This window comes from Accipiter gentilis, chromosome 10 (assembly GCF_929443795.1).
Source record: "Accipiter gentilis chromosome 10, bAccGen1.1, whole genome shotgun sequence".
In the NCBI taxonomy this organism is placed as follows: domain Eukaryota; kingdom Metazoa; phylum Chordata; class Aves; order Accipitriformes; family Accipitridae; genus Astur; species Astur gentilis.
In genome coordinates this window covers 10,395,279-10,413,428 of record NC_064889.1, presented here as the reverse complement: position 1 = coordinate 10,413,428, position 18,150 = coordinate 10,395,279, and the positions used below count along the sequence as shown (strand labels likewise).

The following is an 18,150-nucleotide window of genomic DNA, read 5'->3' as shown; positions in this document are numbered from 1 at the left end:
GACAAGCAATACAGAGCTATGAAGCTATGTTCACTGTTTAGCAACACCTACATGGGAGAAGGGGAGTGGGATCTGGAAGACGTGTGGGAATGCCAGTGCACTCTCCACTGTTTAAGCCACCCAGATTTCTGTTTGCTCTGTGCAGTGAGATCAGAGCAAAGCAGACAGGCTAAGGCTGGGCTTCACAAGTGTTGATACTGAGTATAAATTTGGATGACAAAACATTGTCTGTTTTCCTTTTTTGAAGGAAATAGATACAAAAGCACTAGCATTTACATATTATAACTATTTTCTAGGTCATCTTTCTACTAACAGATCAGTTATCAGTAGTCAAATTTGAACTACTTTCTTACAAAGTATTTGCACCAAAAATCTCTCATAGCCCATATATGCCTTTGTAGGGATCTACAAAGATGGAAGTAAAATATCTCCAAATATAGTGTAGTATATTTGTAGTTGGATATATAGTATATATAGTAGCTGGATGTTCAAGAAGTTTAGGAATGCTCTTGCACCTGTATTTTAAATCTTATTGACAGAAAATGCATCAGTATTTGCAAAAGACAAAAGAACACAATTTTTATTATCAGATATCCAATGAATTTTACACTGTATGAACATTTTGTGGACAGTTGACAAAATTATTCTACACTTTCCTTCTTTTGACTTCAGACTTCAGCCTTCTTCAATCTGGAATACCAGTATTTTCGGAAAAGTATTCTGTATCTGAATTTTAGCAATAGAAGTAAAACCAGTTAAGGTCCTTTCTATTAAATCACAAATCATACCCAGTGTTAATTTGATATGGTGGAGCACAGAGATGTCTACAAGTAGTGACTGATTCAATACTATCCATAACACATTTTTCTATCATATGCTTCCTTAGTCTGCATATGTAGATGGTGTGGATTTCCTGGAATTTTGATGTACACATTAAGATTTCTATTTAGAGTATTTTTTTTTCATGCTTACTTGCTTTGCTTAATATGAGAGGAACTACTTTTAAATTTAAGATTTGCTGAATTAGGCTCTTACATGCTCAACCAAAAAAGCTGATAGTCTTAGACACTCATGGAATGTTAAATAGCTGTTAGACAATGGTCCTTGGGGACAATCTAAGACATCCTCTCCTTAGCAATATGTTAATGTCCCACAAGCTTTTTGAGTAGTGTAAGAATTTCAGATACTAACTCTCAGCATTTGATCTATTTGTTGATCTGGTTATGCCTGTGAGTGGCATCAGATAGATGAAATGTAATGACAGAAGATTTACAAATGCTTGTGTAACAGCAGAAAGACTTCTAAGAAACAGGGTAAATCTCTGGGCCAGCATAGGCAAAGCTCCAATAATATGGCCAAGAAACTGCCAATTAGTTGTAGTTACTGATCAACTGTATGCTATTAGCTGTAGGTGTTAAAAACAGAACTCTTGCTAGAAACATCTAGATGAGAAACAATAATGCAGCATAGAGCCTATTTTCAAAGTAGGTGTTTCAAAATATCTGCAAGATACGTTGTATCTTCCTTTATCACCTGCTCAATGCAAGAAAGAAATGGAGTGTTTCATGCTGGGATTTATAATCTCTGTGGACCGTACCATGGTATCAAAGATTAAGTCAGCTACCATCTGCTCCATTTTATGCAAAATAGATGTGGCCCTTGAACTTCTGGCAATTTTCCAATTCAATCCTCCATGCAGATTTCTAACACTCCTGCTTTCCAGGATAGCCTATTATTCAGCTCAGACGGTAAATTTTACTATTCATGGTCAACTATTTGTTGACCATGCAGACTGTGGTGGGGCAGAAAGGTATCTATTCTTGATTTTTTTAAAAAACTAAAAAAAAAAAATAATAGGAGAATGTTCTGAAACAGTATATATATACACACACTTTTCATTATAATGAAATAGATTCATTCTTTACGACCAGGTTTCAACAAGTGTTACAGGAGTGCTTAATTACTGGGTTTTACTCTCTTATTCTTTGATTTTTTTTTTTAAATAAATCCTGTTGCACTGTTAACTTAAAATTAAAGACAAAGGGCTTAAAAACATGATTAGCAAACAATTCAAGCAAGAAGCCTGATGGAAACAAATACTTTAGAAAACTCAGCCATGTAATTGCAGGGAACTAATTTTGATTTTATAGAGAACTTGCAGAATTTGAGTTCCTTTTCAAAATATTATTCAACTTCAATAATGTAAAAGGATAGTTTGTCTGAATTGTCAATACCTCTCAAAGATCTTAGTTAGGCAGTTATATTTTTCCATTTATCTTGATGCTGGCATTTTATTACCTGCGGTTGAGGTAATACTTTGTAGTTACTAAGAAACTTGTAATAAATATATCTCTTGAAAGATTCCAGATGTGGTGGAATGCTGTGGCTCTCCATTCAGAATGTACTGCAGATTAAAATTGTGTTTGTTCTATTTCAAGTACATGAAACATGCTATTGATGTTTGATTGCATATAAAAAATCCACTTGTGTTTGGTTTTGCATTTATTAAAAACGAGCAATAGATTATTTTTTCCAAAAGTCACGCCCTCGTCTGCCTGTAAAATATTTTTTTTTATTATTTTAAAATGTTGGAGCAGAACATGAAGTATAACTCCAAAAAGCCATAATTTTTTAAAATTACATTTCTAAATTTTGCTACTTATTATCAGGAAAGATAGGAATCAAGAATAGCAAGCATAGAAAGGTGAAATTAATTCACCTTTTGAACTCTCAATGTGCACATATTTAGGATTTGATCCTAGTAGTCCTAATCAGTTTATCAAATCCAGGGACCCATTCGTATAAAGTCCATGATAGCAGGGGTTTCTTATCTTCAAAGAAGGAGAGAATTCAGAATCTGAATACAAAGAAAAAACCCATACTCCTGATAAGAACTGCAAATCTTTCCTTTGAAGACTGACACTATGAAAGATTCCTGCTCAGAGAAGCCAGAGCAATATTTTTAAGTAACAATGCCCGGCCTTGGATGTCATACCCTACAAAATGCAAATATTTAGATGACAGAGTATGCTAGAAGCTGGAACTTAGGGGAGCTAAAGCGGTTACTATCGCAGACTCAATTAGAACAGTGGCAATTGTGGAAGTGGCAGTCTAAACTGAACTCCCATGGTTACTGGCATTTTCAATTTGTTGTCGTTTCACTCTCATCATAGAGACCTTTATGTCACAGTGACTACTGATAAAGGAGCCCACAGCACTCCTGCAATAGTGACTCCTGGTTTGAAGGACTGATGGCTTTTCAGAGGCATTCATAGTTTAGCTCCTTAAGATAGATTTCAGCATGATGCCAGGATTTTAATTCTGCAGTGCATTAAATAAAAAAAAAAATAAAATAAAAAGAGCAAAGTATTAGCCATACGACAGATAATGCCCTTCTTTATGCAATTTTTTTTTGCAGAATGTTTACTTTTCAGACTATTATCCTGACTGACAACAGAAGTTTTAGGACTCAAGTAGGTCCAGGTGCGTATTTACTGTCACGTCTTTCAAATGCTGTTAGTCTATTGTCCCGTTGTTAAATGTTAAGTCAAGAAGTCTGTAAATGCTATGGGGCATGGAATTTGTGTAATTTGTGTGCAGGACAAGCAAGAGACTATGTGCTTCCTTTTCTCTGTACTTGTGAGATCCTAGAACTGAAAGGGATGCAACAGAAAGTGTTTGGGAAGACTCCAAGGAGACTGTACACTTTTCCTCTAATGTTATCGTCCTGCTATCTCATTCACTTCCAAATTGTGCAGTTTTGTCCTTTAAAATTTTCACCAACTTCCTTCCAAGAAATGTTTGAGCCCACAGGACAATTTTGAAAATGTTTATCTTCAAAAGTTACTAACTGAACTTACTTTAAAGGGGAACATGGCTGGCAAACACAACAGAGAAGTTATTTTTCCCCTATAATGATTTAGCCTTTGATGCATAGACAGATGGTCATGATCTCCTCCTCCTCCACCCATGGATTTTTCTAAATGACACCCAAGTTTTTCTTGGCAGCAGTTAGAAAGTCTGGCAAACAGCTCACTTCAGCTCCAATTATATTGACCACATTAATGCAAAAGATCAGCAAATGAAATGTTCCATATTCATTTGGAAGAGATGAATTAAAATTTGCAATGAAATAAGATAAATGCAAATTAGAAACAAATGCCAGCTACTTATGTCCACCCTTATATCTAAGGATTTACTGTGGCCCTTTTTTTTTTCCACTGAGAACAAATGCTTCTTGAAGGCATAGGATGTTAACTCTCTTATAGTACTTGTTAAGGCAGTAGCACTTAATAGAATTCTATTTCTGAGAATGTCTTCATAGGCAGAATAATACCCATTTCCTTTGAGTGTTTTAAGGAATACTAGAGACTGACACTTTACCTCCATGCTCCAGGGACACCAACTTTTCAGATGAATGTTATCTCTAGATTTATTATCAAAGCTTTTCACACTTGTCTGTGCTTGTCACAAACTCTCCTGGGCACAGGAAGAGCAACCAGGAATGTGACTAATTCCCTATTCAAGGGCTTCTAGCTGAGTATTTTTTCCAAGGCAGTACCTACCATCCAAGGTACGTTTCTTTTACAAGGCAAAAATAAGGAAATCTTGCTGGCAGTACTTTTTCCACCCAGTTACAGGCTAACTTCTTGCTGGTACTGTGTGCTGTGGCAACTGCATGTTAGCTCCTGTCTGCTAGTAACTGGTGGGCAGGTTAGTACTTCTTTACCAGTATATGGGCCATCACAAATAGCTTTATCTGTGGCAGCTAAATAATGTCCTCTAGGGAAGGGTATATCTTTAGACAGTGATATTCAAATTATTTATTCACCATCTCTGTAGAAGGGGGAGTAGGTAGAATGTCTTCAGCATCTGCTGTATATATATTTAAGTAAATGTAAAAAAGTCCCATTAAATAAATAATATTTTTTCTAATAAGGTATGCATACCAACAAGTTACGCCAGTGAAGATGTCTTGTGATGACATTTTGTTGTTCTACCCAGACACCCAGACCATCTCTAATTCTGAGTCTGATTCATTGGCATGAATGATGTAAAATGAATTGTGCTCAAGGTGTTCACAGTTCTGAGCTATCTAAAAGAAATTCCTAATTCTTAGATACTAAGCTACCAAACCAAAGCGTTCTAATCATTCTGCTTGGCAGAAAAATTCTGTGCTTGTATAACTGTTTAGAACAATTGGACCTGGGCAACTGTATACTAATTCCTAGCATTTGTATTTATGCATACTACAGCGAAGTTATGAATCAAATCTCTTCTTTCAGGTCTCTGAATATTTTAAGGAAATGTCCAGCATTGAATCATAGACAACAGGATTTGAAATGGCATCTTAAACCTAAAGCATGTCCAGACCTACTTTTTCATCAATTCTTATCTTTGCCATAAATATCACACCCTCCTATGCTGTATATATTCATTACACAGCTGCAGCTCCTCCTCTAAGCTAGCTAACGCAGCTGTAGCTATAGAGTGCAGACCAGATGGCCAGTCAAAAAACCCTGCTTCCTATTGTCTGCAAAACACAATAACTATTGCCAATAATCTCTGCTTCTGGGCCCACACCTTGTGTGTTTTAACTAACAAACATGACTGTTCTTTCTTCAGTCAAAAACTGGCCTGTATCACATGTTCAACACCATGATATTTCCTTAAAGACTTTTTCTACTGTTTGATTAGCATCCTCAATTCATTTTTTCCTCCTTTTTTTGTAGTAGAAGAGTTTACTTTTAAAACATAGTCCTTTTTACCTATTTTAGCCATGCTGTGCAAAGGAGTTCTGCTGGCATTAACTCCTAAAGATTTGACTATTTCAACTAAAGAGCCAAAAAAGAAAACAAAATTGTGGGGTTTTTCCCTCAACACTACACGTGTATCATTTCCACAATAACATATACATAACGAAATGATGTACATATTAGAAGCAAATTCAGAAATGAGGACTTACAGATAGCACCAGTCTTACAGTATGAAATGGGTTTGGCAGTTACTCTACAGCAGTCAGTGGGAAGTGTGGCCATCAACATGAGTCAGCTGTCAAGACTTGTGAAGGGGAATAGTAGCAACAGCAGCTTGTAAAAGAAATGGATAAAAGAGCTTGCTATACTGAAGAGATAAGAAAGGGGATCATTTTTCTGGTGGTATAGGGGAGTGGGGTCTTGGTGTATGAATGTCTCATGTAGTTTTATACTGATAGGGCTGGCTAAATACATACTCAGTTTTTATTAAGGTAATACATACAAATAGTTCCAATGTCATAGGAATAACATTAAAAATTAGTGATCAATCATTTGCTTAAAAATTGATTGAGTTTTTGGTTTTGGGGGGAGGGGGAGGTTTAGAACTGCTATCCACTAAAGGGAGTTTGGAAAGCATATTTAAAAGTTTTAAAAAAAATAAGTCACATTCTACTCACATTTGGAAGCGTAACATCAAAATGTCTAGTTTTCTGCATCTACCTTATAAAGTGAGCTATTTTGTTTGCAAATTCTTTGTTAAACAAGTGCACTCCTCCAAGCCAGTACAGCTGAGGCCTCTCTCTACAAATATGCTTAACTCCATGATCTCTGCAAGTTTTATTGCTAATAATCTAATCACATTTCATGAGTCCAACCAGTCATAGTATAAAACTGATTTTCATAGCCTCTCTGCTGTACCTGTTTTTCCATTTTCACAAGTATCAACTCAGTCCCCTAGTCATTTTAAAGTTATTAGTCATTTTAAAGTGCAACTGTTGCTAACCCCTGTGCTCAGCAGTTCTTTCTTTTTATACTGTTCCGTTTGAAGGGAATCCAAACAGTTTTGTATGGCTAGCTTTTGAAAAGGGGAGAAATATTCTAACACTTCTGAATGACACTTAATCTCTAACATCTAGGGGGAGAAAACAGAGTCTAAGGAAGCTGAATTTTAAACTGTGTTTATTTGGAATGTACAAAGAATGTTTTCAACCCGAATACTTGTGATCTTTCTCATTCTTTAAAATTACCCTTTCTTAAACCAGTAATGCCTACAAACACTATGCAGCAAGCAGCAGACAGTGCTTATCCTCAGAACATTTGGAAGAGTAAATACACCCTGCTAATTCCAAAGAGAATCTTCTCAGCACCATCTCTCTCCTGTGAAACTCCTACAGCTTTATAGACTAACTTGAGTTAACAACACCTGCCTATTCAAGACCAGAGGTGAAGATATGCCTGTGGGGAGAGGTGCTGCCAGACAGTCTGCCAGTGGCAAGGCAGCTAGCTCAGTCACCTCTGCTGCTCATTGTGCAGAACAGAGAGGGACAGATGTGGTCTCTCATTTAGGGCAATTCCAGGATGTTAACATGAGGTCAGCGCAACTCTTTTAGATGCCTCCTCAAACACACCCAAGTCAGGATAGACATGAAACACTAAGTAATTTGTTTGATTTTAGGTATCTCATTTTTACCATTAGGCTATGAATGTCTAGCAGCTTCATACCCTCAATGGTCATGAGGCCATGCCCTGTTGAGTCAATTACAGTTATCCAGTCTCAAAGTAAGAGGCATAAATCATATGATGACTACATTAGAGAAGGTGGTTTAATCAGAGAATCACAGAATAGTTGAGGTTGGAAAACATCTAATTTGTATATAGTCCAATGCCCCTGCTCAAGCAGGGTCAGCTAGAGCAGGTTGCCCAGGGCCCTATCTCCAGAATGGAGACTCCACAATCACTCTCAACCTATTCCAGCATTCAGTCATCCTCACAGTAAAGTGTTTCCTTATGTTTAGATGGAATTTAATGTGTTTCAGTTTGTGCCCATTGCCTATTGTCCTGTCACTCAGCACCACTGAGAAGAGTCTGGCCATGCTCTGCTTAAAAAAAAGGAAAGATACATTCCTGATCCTTCTGAAATGTAATTGTTTACTAGCACCTGGAAATACAATCTACCTTCAAAATGACATAAACATGGGTAAGATGATGAAATGATGGGGTAAACCTTCAGTCATGATTACAGGAAGAATCTTCCTGCTGACCATCCTGAGCACTGCTTAGCAGTGCCTATAGTAGTGAATCAACAACTGATGAAGAGTAGCATGAAAGACAACAACCAGCCTCGACAGTAACCTTCCTCATAGCTAGGACAAAGGCACTCCTTAGTGCAGGAACTGCAAGAAGTCTTGTTAAAATGTGTAATTCTTTACTGTAGCAAATTTCTGCTAGGTAGGGAGGCATGAGGAATTGGAAGAGTACTACACATTATCTGCTGTTGTAGTTACACTTTAACAGATGTCAGCAACCTGGGGAATGCTCTAATTCTTCTTACTTAGCAGTGACCCAGAGGACTAGGGTCACCCTCACCACCCTGCCCTAGGGTGCTGTAGTCACTTCCCTGATTAAGATTGGCAGTTATAGGTGGTGAGCTGTTGCATCCCATTTCACTCATTTTATGCTTGCTGTCAGCCCTGTTTCTGGTCTTTCCTTACTGACTGAGGAGCACAAAGAATTCACAAGCCTAGAGAATCTGTCCCTTTGAAATTATTACCTATATGAAGTAAAATGCTATGAAGAACTGTGTAGTGCAGCTAAAGTGGCATCTAGTGATCTCATTCTCACTAGTCTTAGTGAAAATTTCCCTTTTTATTGCAAGAAGGCTTTATTATGCAACAAAGAAATTCAACAGCTGCCAGGTTTAAATGGTGCAAAACTTAGACACCTGATGCCACCCATAGTTCTGATACTGAAATGTGAGCCCTTAAAAAAAACTGACAGACTTCATAATCATAAAGCCACTGCTCAAAACACTTAGAAAATATCTGCAATTTTTTATTAACTCTTGTATCGAAGAAATTATCGGATTTTTCTAACTGTCAGGAAGCCTAGCAATTTTTTTTTAATATGAAAAGGCATGATTAGAAGTTATATTTTTTATAATTTATTGAAAAAAATTGATAGATAATCTTAACTTCATGAAAATAAGAATTGCCAACACTTGCTTAAATCAAACAGAGTTCAGGAAGATAATGTGCAAGCTTCCCCCATGCAGTGCTGCCAATAGATTTCAATTCTACCTTGAAAAACACCTGCTATTTTAGCCTTGGGCTTTTCTTTCCATAGTATTTTTATGGCTTAGACAAATACACACCACATTTAGAATCAAGTTTTCTAGTCCTCTTTTCTAGAAAGCAAAGCTTCTATTGATTCTCATGAATCACAATTGGGGAGGGCTGCAGAATGGTGCATGAAAAGATTGTAGTTGGTTTTCAGGTGTCAATAATACATACATACTCTCATGATCGTTCAATGTGATCTGGGTAGTGTGTAATTTCAAATTAACCCTGAAAAAGTAATGGTTGTATCACCACTTTTACAAACCCTGCATACTTCAGAGCATGAAGGTCAAAACTAAAGGAGTGGCTTTTAGTATTAGCACCACTTACATGAATTAGAGGCTCCTTGTGTTCTTGTACTGCATAGGCTATTCTTTAGATGGAAGAGTTTGAATTATAGAGTAGCATTTTAATGATGCATACAGCCTCACAGAGCCTTCTGACTAAAGTAACTGAAACCCAACACAGATTAGTCATATTTCACATCCATATTAGTTACTGTGATTTTTTTTCCCCAGTAACACTTCAGTAAGTAACTAACTCTATACACAACCATGTATATGTGACATACAGCACTCACTTGCCTAATGCAAAGCATATATACCTGGAATAGGCTACAAATTCAGGTAGACATCTAAACCTTTTGGCCTGTAAAAAAGAATGTAGTTGCTTTAATGTACAGTAAATGAGAGACTGAGACTGGGGCCACTAAAGATGGGCCAAATGTAGCATTGTCATTCATTGATCTTGCATTAGGGTAAAGGTACAGTGGCAAAGAAACTCCACAGTTGCTCAAAGTATAGTTGCAAATGAGCACCGCTAATGTTTGTAGCATAGTTGAATGTTGACACCATTGCTGCTCTTGGCAGAGAGTTGAGGCAGGGAAAGAATTCTTTTCTCCTGTTGACTGCAGTAAAGCTCATTTAATTCAGGCTTCAAGCTATATGAGATACAGCAAACATTGTTTTGAACAAAATGCTTTCAGCAGACTTAACAATAAACCTTAGTGGCAATATGTTTGACATGCTCTTGCATTTAATATACTATAGAAAAATGGCACCTTATAAAATTATGACTCATTCCTAACACTTCACTGATAAATGACTCTGTGAGACTGACATTGTTTGGATGCAAAAATTTTGATTAGTACTTAACTCTTTAAAACATGTTTTAGAAGTTGTAATTGAGCAATGGATGGACAAGGTAAGCTGCCATCCTGTCCAAATAATCTCTGAAAGGTAGTACAGAGAGCTTTACATTTTATAAAAAACCACAGCGTTTGCTCTGTTCTCTCACAACAAAATGGGAATGTAACAGTCCAGACTTAAAGGGCCAGGATGGGTCTCGGTCACAAAACACATTTCTTGCAGTAATTGTTTTCCACTAATTGTCCCATGGCTTATATTCTAATATATTATAAAATAGTCACATGTGTGTTTATTATAACAGTTCTCTCTTGTCATATCTTGCTATTTATTACAACAGTAACTACTTAGGTGGTATCACATACTGTGTACTTTTGCACAGGTCTGTGTAGACTCCAAAGCTATCTGGGTTCCTGAGCAAATGGGTACAAACTGCAAGCCAGAAAGGGCCCATCAGTCCAGCTGCAGCTTACCCTTCCATCATGAGTGAAAACTTCATTTACTTAATTAAAAGCTTTCCAAGTTTCTAACACTACAGGGGTTCTTTTCACAGTGTCTCTCTTTTGGAATGCAGTTTAAGCACAACATCAGGGAACAGCATGAGCAGGTTGCTCCTTAAAGGAAGTTGAGCTGGCAGCTAAGGGGTAGCTGCAGTACACACTGGGCAAGGACCTCACGGACAGAACACAGTCCCAGAGCACTGGAGACAGGCAAGCAGCGCAGCATGGCAACAGCAACAGGTCCCATCAATAGTCCAGTGATCATCAGGCAAAACAGTGTCCAAGGTCCATCAAAGGATGCACTACAGTACTTCAGGAACAGGATCAGCAGCAGACACACCTAAGACATAGCCTAGAAAAAGACTGAATGCCCCAAACTGAGCTTAAATGGATTCCCTGGTCAAAGGTATGGGGAGAAATCAGGTGAGGCTCATCAGAGCAATTACTGAGAGAGTTTATAACTGCACTCAGGGCCCTGACACAGTACATGCAGATTTTGTGGTATGTTTTTTAAGCTGGTGTCTTTTTTTACCTATTAGCAATATGAAACTACACATGTAAAGAAAGGAGGAGAATGTTTATACATGCTTTCCATTGTCTAGATTCCTTGTTATTCTGGAACAGCTTTTAGATACAAATCACTCTTCACTGTTCTTGAAGATATATAGGATCCTTTTCTTCTTCCTGTAACGTTTAGTGAGTCATTTATGAACTTGACTTCCTCTCTGATACATGATGCCCCAAATGCCCATGAGCTTTTGATGTCCCTTGCTAAGTGATAAATTGCCTTTTAACTATTCCCAGAATGTGATAGAATCGATTTGCCTGATTTCTCTTGCTTTTGTGTCCATGGATGTTTTTAGGAAGCTCACTTAACTAGAACTAAATCTATATTAAAGAGACTCTATACTCAAGTGCGTGCCTAGGACATCTGTTAAAAACAAACTTTTATTTAATAAATAATGTTTTTCATAATTATTTTATAATATGTCTTTTCAAGTATCTTGTGCTATAGTTAACATATATTTATAAATACGTGTGTAGGTATATATGTATATAATTAATGTACAAATGCAGTGACATTCTCATGCATAAGTGGTCTGTCATAAAAACTTGCATTTAATGATAAAGACAAAACAATTCTAAGAACCAAGAGTCTACCCTAATCGCAACACACTATGAGACAAGAAGGTTAAAAAAAAGGAGTATAGAAGTACAAAAAGATGACAACTGCTGTCTATGTGTACACAAAATTAAATGAATTAATAATCCTAAAAAATAATTATAAGATTTTTTTTATTTAGAAGTAGATATTTGCTTTCTGTATAAATTGGAAACATGGATTATTTTCACATCCTCTGATGCACAGAAGTGAAACCTTCTATATTGCCTAAAACTTTAAACATATTCAGGTACTATCTGACAAAGTGAGCACAGTTCAGAGTTGAGCCCTTCAGTGTGGATATCAGCCATAGTCAACAGCCAGATACAATCCTAGAAGGTTTTAGCAAAAGAGAATTCTGACGGTCTTCCTGCACACAGTGATAGTTTTCCCGGACAGCAATGAGTAAAAGTAGAGGGAATACTGTCTACATCAAAATCAGCACCTGTTAGAAATAGGTGTACTCTGGTGGAACCTTTGTAACTACAGTCAGAATCAGGAAGGTAATCAGTGCAGGCTCTAGAGGCCATTCATTAAATGCTTTCTGAGGCTGAAACAGATAGGCTGTGCACTTCTAGAAGCTTTTGCCCTGCACAGAAAAATACTCTATTCTATTGTGCTTAGTTATTATAGAAACTTACATAATTAGTAGTCCTGTATCAAGTGTAGTGTGACTTGCTGTACGGATTATTAGAAAGACACAAAACCCACTGGAAATAATGTTTTTGAGATAATCATAGTCTTGCTCAATGTGGGTTGAAATTACAGATTTTTCTGAAACTGGTCCCTCTACAGGAAATTGACAGGCTGGTAACCTCTTTAAAAAAAGTGGGCAACAGTGGGAACCGCTTCATAAGTTCTTGAAGGGCTAACAGACACGAGTAAGAAAATTTAATCCTACAATACAGGAAATATGTCTCTGAGTATACTGCTTCAAAATTGGAAAATATTTTCACTCATTGCCTCATCTGTTTCATTTCTAACTTCATTGGCTTTAAAAAAAGTGTTCAGCCTTGTGAATTGTTCTGTGATGGAATTTGTATACAAATATTATTTTATTATACTGATTTATATTCAGTGAGTGGGATCTCTTATTTTACAAAATTAAACTATAACAACATGGTGATTCTTAATGTAGTATCTCTAAAGAAACAATTCCTTTTAATCTTCATAGAATACATACATAATGCCCATAGGAGTAATTCATAAAAATAAATCACATTGACACATTCTATGATGTCTTGTAAGGCCCTGCAGGGTGGCAGTGGCAGCAGCCAGTTTTATTTAGCATGTGTCTATTCCCCTAAAACCTTTCTGTCCTAGTTTTAATCTGGCTTTACATCATGCTAAACAAATTGTTTTGATTTTTTTTTCTACATTTGAGAGACTATCTGATCTTTCATTTGTAAACTTCTTAAAGGCTGACTGTAGGTTTGAGTCATCATTCTGTCCTCTCTGAGAAAGTTCTGTGTACCTATGGCAGTTTTTCACGCACAATTTCCCTGCTTATGTGAGGGCTTAAAAGAAATGTTAAATGAACTAATATGAAGAATCATAGGATCACAAGATTATAGGATAATTCACGTTGGAAGGGACCTCATAAGGTCTATGAATCCAGTGATATATGGGATGACCAGCTATCCTAGGTACAGCAGAACTAAGTCAGACCAAGAAGGTGGCACTGAGCAGGTCACAAGACTAGTATGAATATCATAATATAAAGGTAACAGTTCTGGTATTCTCTTGTGTCATGGCAGTTAAGAATTGCTTACCAAAGTATTACTGTTTATCATTAACTGGTAGTCTGAAAAGCAATCCCACAGAAATCTTTTCGTGTCTCAAGAAAGCTCTTACAGGCTTCTTAAAACTGTTTTCTTATCAATCAAAATAAAGCCTCTCCTATGGAAAATAAAATCTGAAGACCTCTTTTTTCAAAGTTAAGCTTTAGCTATTCTATGGCCTTCTTCCCAGACTTGCATCTATACTAGATACTACAGCTCTGGACCTCTTAACCCTCTACTGTCCTGTTTGGGTATTGTGTATCCTATAATAGAGAGCTGAAAAATATGCTCTGAAAATGTGAAATGCAAATAAGTAATAACTCATAGTAAATGTCTATGATGTCTTATTTTATTTATAAACTACAAATGCCCAAATAGCCATAAAATGTACTGTGAAGAAATTTTCCTGCTTGTTTGGAGTTGTCCAAGAAGTGGCCTTGTCTCACAGAGTAAGGAGTAAAACATTTTTACTTTTAGATATACATACCTCATGCTATTTCACCATTCCAGTTTAACCATCATAAATGCAAGACACAAATACACATCTGCAGCGTAAAACCAAAAATACCCAACAAATATCACCTCCCCCCAACAAGCAGGTCTCACTTAACTGATATTCTAATAGTTCCTCTTTTGTTATTTGATTTAAGGAGAGTTTAAAGGCTATATTGATATTAAGTTGAAGCATGTGTTTTACACTGTTTTTATGTTATCATGTAGAAGGTGTAACCATAGAAACTGTTTCCTATTGAAATTAATACATATTTTAAAACATGATCAGAGAAAGAAAAATTGGGTGAGTGGAATTTTACATAGAAAAAGAAAGTTAAATTTATGGTCTCTGCATACAAAATATTTAGAATATCCTTGCTTTCACAGGTAATAGAATCTTAAGATTTTTGGTGTTGTACAGCTGTTAGGAAATGCAGGTCATATGTATATATTCTAGTAATATTTCTACAGGCAGTAATTTTAAAGTATATTTCTCATAAAGTTTGAGAAGATATTTTAAGATGTTGTAGGACAGTGTCTCTTTAAATCTTTATGTATGAAATAGTAATAATGAGGTTTTCTTAGATGAACATTGTTAACTTTTTTTAAATGAAAGTAGTATATCCCTAGTGGTAACTTGTATAAATTACCTAAGGTTTCTTTCTATGTACATCTATCCTATAATCCAAAATTAAAATGGTTATATAGGCATGCAGAATATTACCCGCTTCTAGTTTTAAATGTTAAATTACATAAAACCTTTTTTTACTATGTGTTTCATTTGAAGATCTTACAGATTAGTTCTTCTTGGCATCCCTTTAAGAGAGGTTTTTGTCTACTCTTGTTTTACAGGTGAGGCAACTGAGATGAAGAAAATTCAACTGACCTATATAAAGTTACTTGATTATTGGCAGAGTTGAAAGCCCAGAGATAAAATCATAGCTCCACTGAAGAGAAAACTAAAACTTTGAGATGGTTCAGGAGGGCAAGATTCTGCTGCAAGTCTTCTATTTGCACTGCTAAAATATTTTCCTTAACATTTAAAATAAGAACAGGAATTGTAATATTTAAAGCTATGAAATGGAAGGCAGTATTCAAACTTATTTATGCAAACAGTAGCCTTTCAAAAAAACTTAAACTGAGTCTGACATTGAAAAAAATTTGCAAACTGGACCATAATTCTTGCCTGCCAGAGAGAAAAGTATGGTCTGAACTTCAGCTTGGGCTCAGCAATGCCTCAATTTTCAGTTCTGAGCCAGGACCCTGATGGCAATGCAGCTGCTCAGGTCTCTAGTAACAATCACTATCAACAGGGAATGTAAACGTTGGAATCGTCTTGAGCTATACAACTAACCTGAATTTTTTGTGTGGTTTGAAAAAGAGGGGATTAATACAAAACGATGTTAGAAACAAAAATCTCTCGACTTTGAAATAACAATTTTTCTTACAGAACTTAATGAAAAATTTCCACATGTAATATGAATTATTTTGACAGGCTGTGACATTTATGCTGGAAATGTTACTGAAGGGACTCTAGATGGGCTATACTTTGGTCCTCCTTTGAAGCCAACAGTTTCATATCCATTGACTTCAATCAGAACAATATTATGGCAAGTACCTTTCATAACTGCTTTTATTCTGTCTTTTCTTTATGGAAGATACGTTTATGCACTTGCATTACCAGTTCATCTGTTTGTCTGTCTTGGCAATAACTTTTAACTGTATTTAACAGAGGGTACTTGACTCAAAGATACTAAATTCCTATAAGTTTCATGAAAATAAGAATCTGGGGAGAAGACCCCAAGTCCTACTAAGGCAAATGCAGAGAGAGACTAACCTTTAACCATTCTGCTTGTTCTGCCCAACAGCCAAAAGGCAACAGCTTGTATACATGAGCAAACTAACTGTGAAACCCTGGGCTAATCACAGTATGTTCCATATTGTAAAACCTTAATTTTACAATTAGAGATAAGGGGATGTAAGGAAGGTAAAATGACTAAAATCTCAGATTTTACCAGAAATCAAACTTGGCCCTTAGACCTTTCAATGGCAATATATTTATCCTGTATTTGAAGGAGAACAAATACAAATCTTCCCCCTCAAGACTTAGATCTCCTTTACTGACTTTCAAATAGTTGCCCTCATGGAATATGTTTGCCCCATTGACAGTATTAAAAAGTTTCATTACTTGCTGACTCTTTTTTTCATGATCTCTACATGTCCAGCTGCTGAGTAGTTAAAATAGTTCAATGTGATCCAACAAAATTCATAAAGGATAAGCCCTCAATAGCCATTAAGAACAATAATCAAATGCAACTTCTTGCTTGAGAAATTCTTGATTTTCTTACTGGCAGAAGGGGGAAATATGCCAGAATCTGGATGACTCTGCTCATGCTCATGCCTGGTTCTTCTGAGTGTCCTGTACTGGCTAATGATTGTTCTTTCTCATTACTGCAGGAACAATGCAATACCAGGAACAGGCACAGGGCCAAAACCCATCTCCCCTCTCCAGAATCCCACTGAATAGTCACTACATTGAGAACATTTGAGACATTAAACTGAGAAGAATAGACACTATACTGGGTTGTTATGTTGGAGATAGGCTACTGGGCTAGGTGGACCTTTGCTCTGAGCAGCATGGCCGTTCTTATGCTCTCTGTTCTTACAAGCTGTAGAAACTTGATTAAAGGTCATCTTTCAATCAGAAACTTCTGTGTGACACGTGCCAGCTCTCTCGGACCTGCAGCTAGGGTAGGATTACCTGTGATTTATGACAGCTCTGGAAGTTATAACTAGTGCTGTTAGTGTACAGAAGAACTGAAAGCATGAATATGCTGTTTAGAAAGTAAACCCCTCCCCAAAAAAGAAAAGTAAAACTAAAACCTAAAAACTTCACTTTCTTTGAGGTGTACTTTTGCTCTAGACCTGAGACCTGCATGGAACTACCTACTGCATGGTATAACCTGCATAATTTTCTATGTTAGTTTCTAGTTTGAATGCAAGCTCATAAAATTCCTGTTAGGCACATTCTTGAATAGGATGCTGTACTATTCTGTAGCATCTGGAAACTATGTAGTTGCAATAAGTATCTGCATGTGACAATGTCAAAACCATGTGAATGCATAAGATGCCTTATCTACATATGATAAAAGAGGGAGTTGGATGAGATAATGCAAACTAGTTCATCAAAAGCATGGGTACCATTGTTGAAGTCATCTGGCCTTGAATATTTGCATGTCTGTCATGGAAATATTTCATGGTCAAAATAGCAATATGCTGTACACAGTAATCCTATCACATTATTTTTCGTGAAACTTTTTTTTTCCCACTCTGAGATGGACAACCAGGATTTTCTGGCTCTTGGATAGTCAACTATCTTCAATAATTGAGTCAACTCCCCCTGATTTTACTATGTTAAGAGCCACATAAGGGCAAATTATGAAGGGTGAGATACATTTTGTGGAGCTCCATCCTAAATGATTCATGTGAAAAGAACATTACATGTAGTCAGTCAATACTTCTATGAACAGAGCACTTGCAAGACTGTTCCTTATTTCTACAAATATTTATATTAATTAGAATGAAACTATAAATACATATGACAAGGAGACTACCCACAATTTTATTCCCAAATGAAAATCAATCTGATGTGCTCTGCAGATATTGTTGGACAAAATAATCATGGCAATATATAAGGAGGGAAATAGTTGAATACCCACAATTTTCTTCATATGAGAGTCAACTTAAGATGAGGTTGCAGCACTCTTCAAAATATAACTTAAAGATTTTTTTTTTTCCTAAAACCTTAAAAAAAAACCCAAACAAATGACAGAGAACAGTACTAACCCCAATGTATTGTCACTCCACTGATTTAAGGAATGAAACTTTCAGTGTAATTTAAAATGTAGTTCTGTATCTGCTTGGTATAAAGAGTGCCTTCTAATCTTCAAACCTGTGATTTTGCTCTGTAAATTCGGTC

General features: G+C 36.4%; 1 long non-coding RNA gene across 1 annotated transcript in view; it reads left to right on the top strand.

The window, feature by feature from the left end:
• LOC126043471 (uncharacterized) overlaps positions 1-16,544 on the top strand; it is a 32,876-nt gene extending 16,332 nt beyond the window's left edge. The window contains exon 3 of the long non-coding RNA XR_007507451.1: positions 15,024-16,544. This is a non-coding gene — a long non-coding RNA (uncharacterized LOC126043471). The remainder of the gene's footprint in view (positions 1-15,023) is intronic.
• The last annotated feature ends 1,606 nt before the right edge of the window (positions 16,545-18,150 follow it).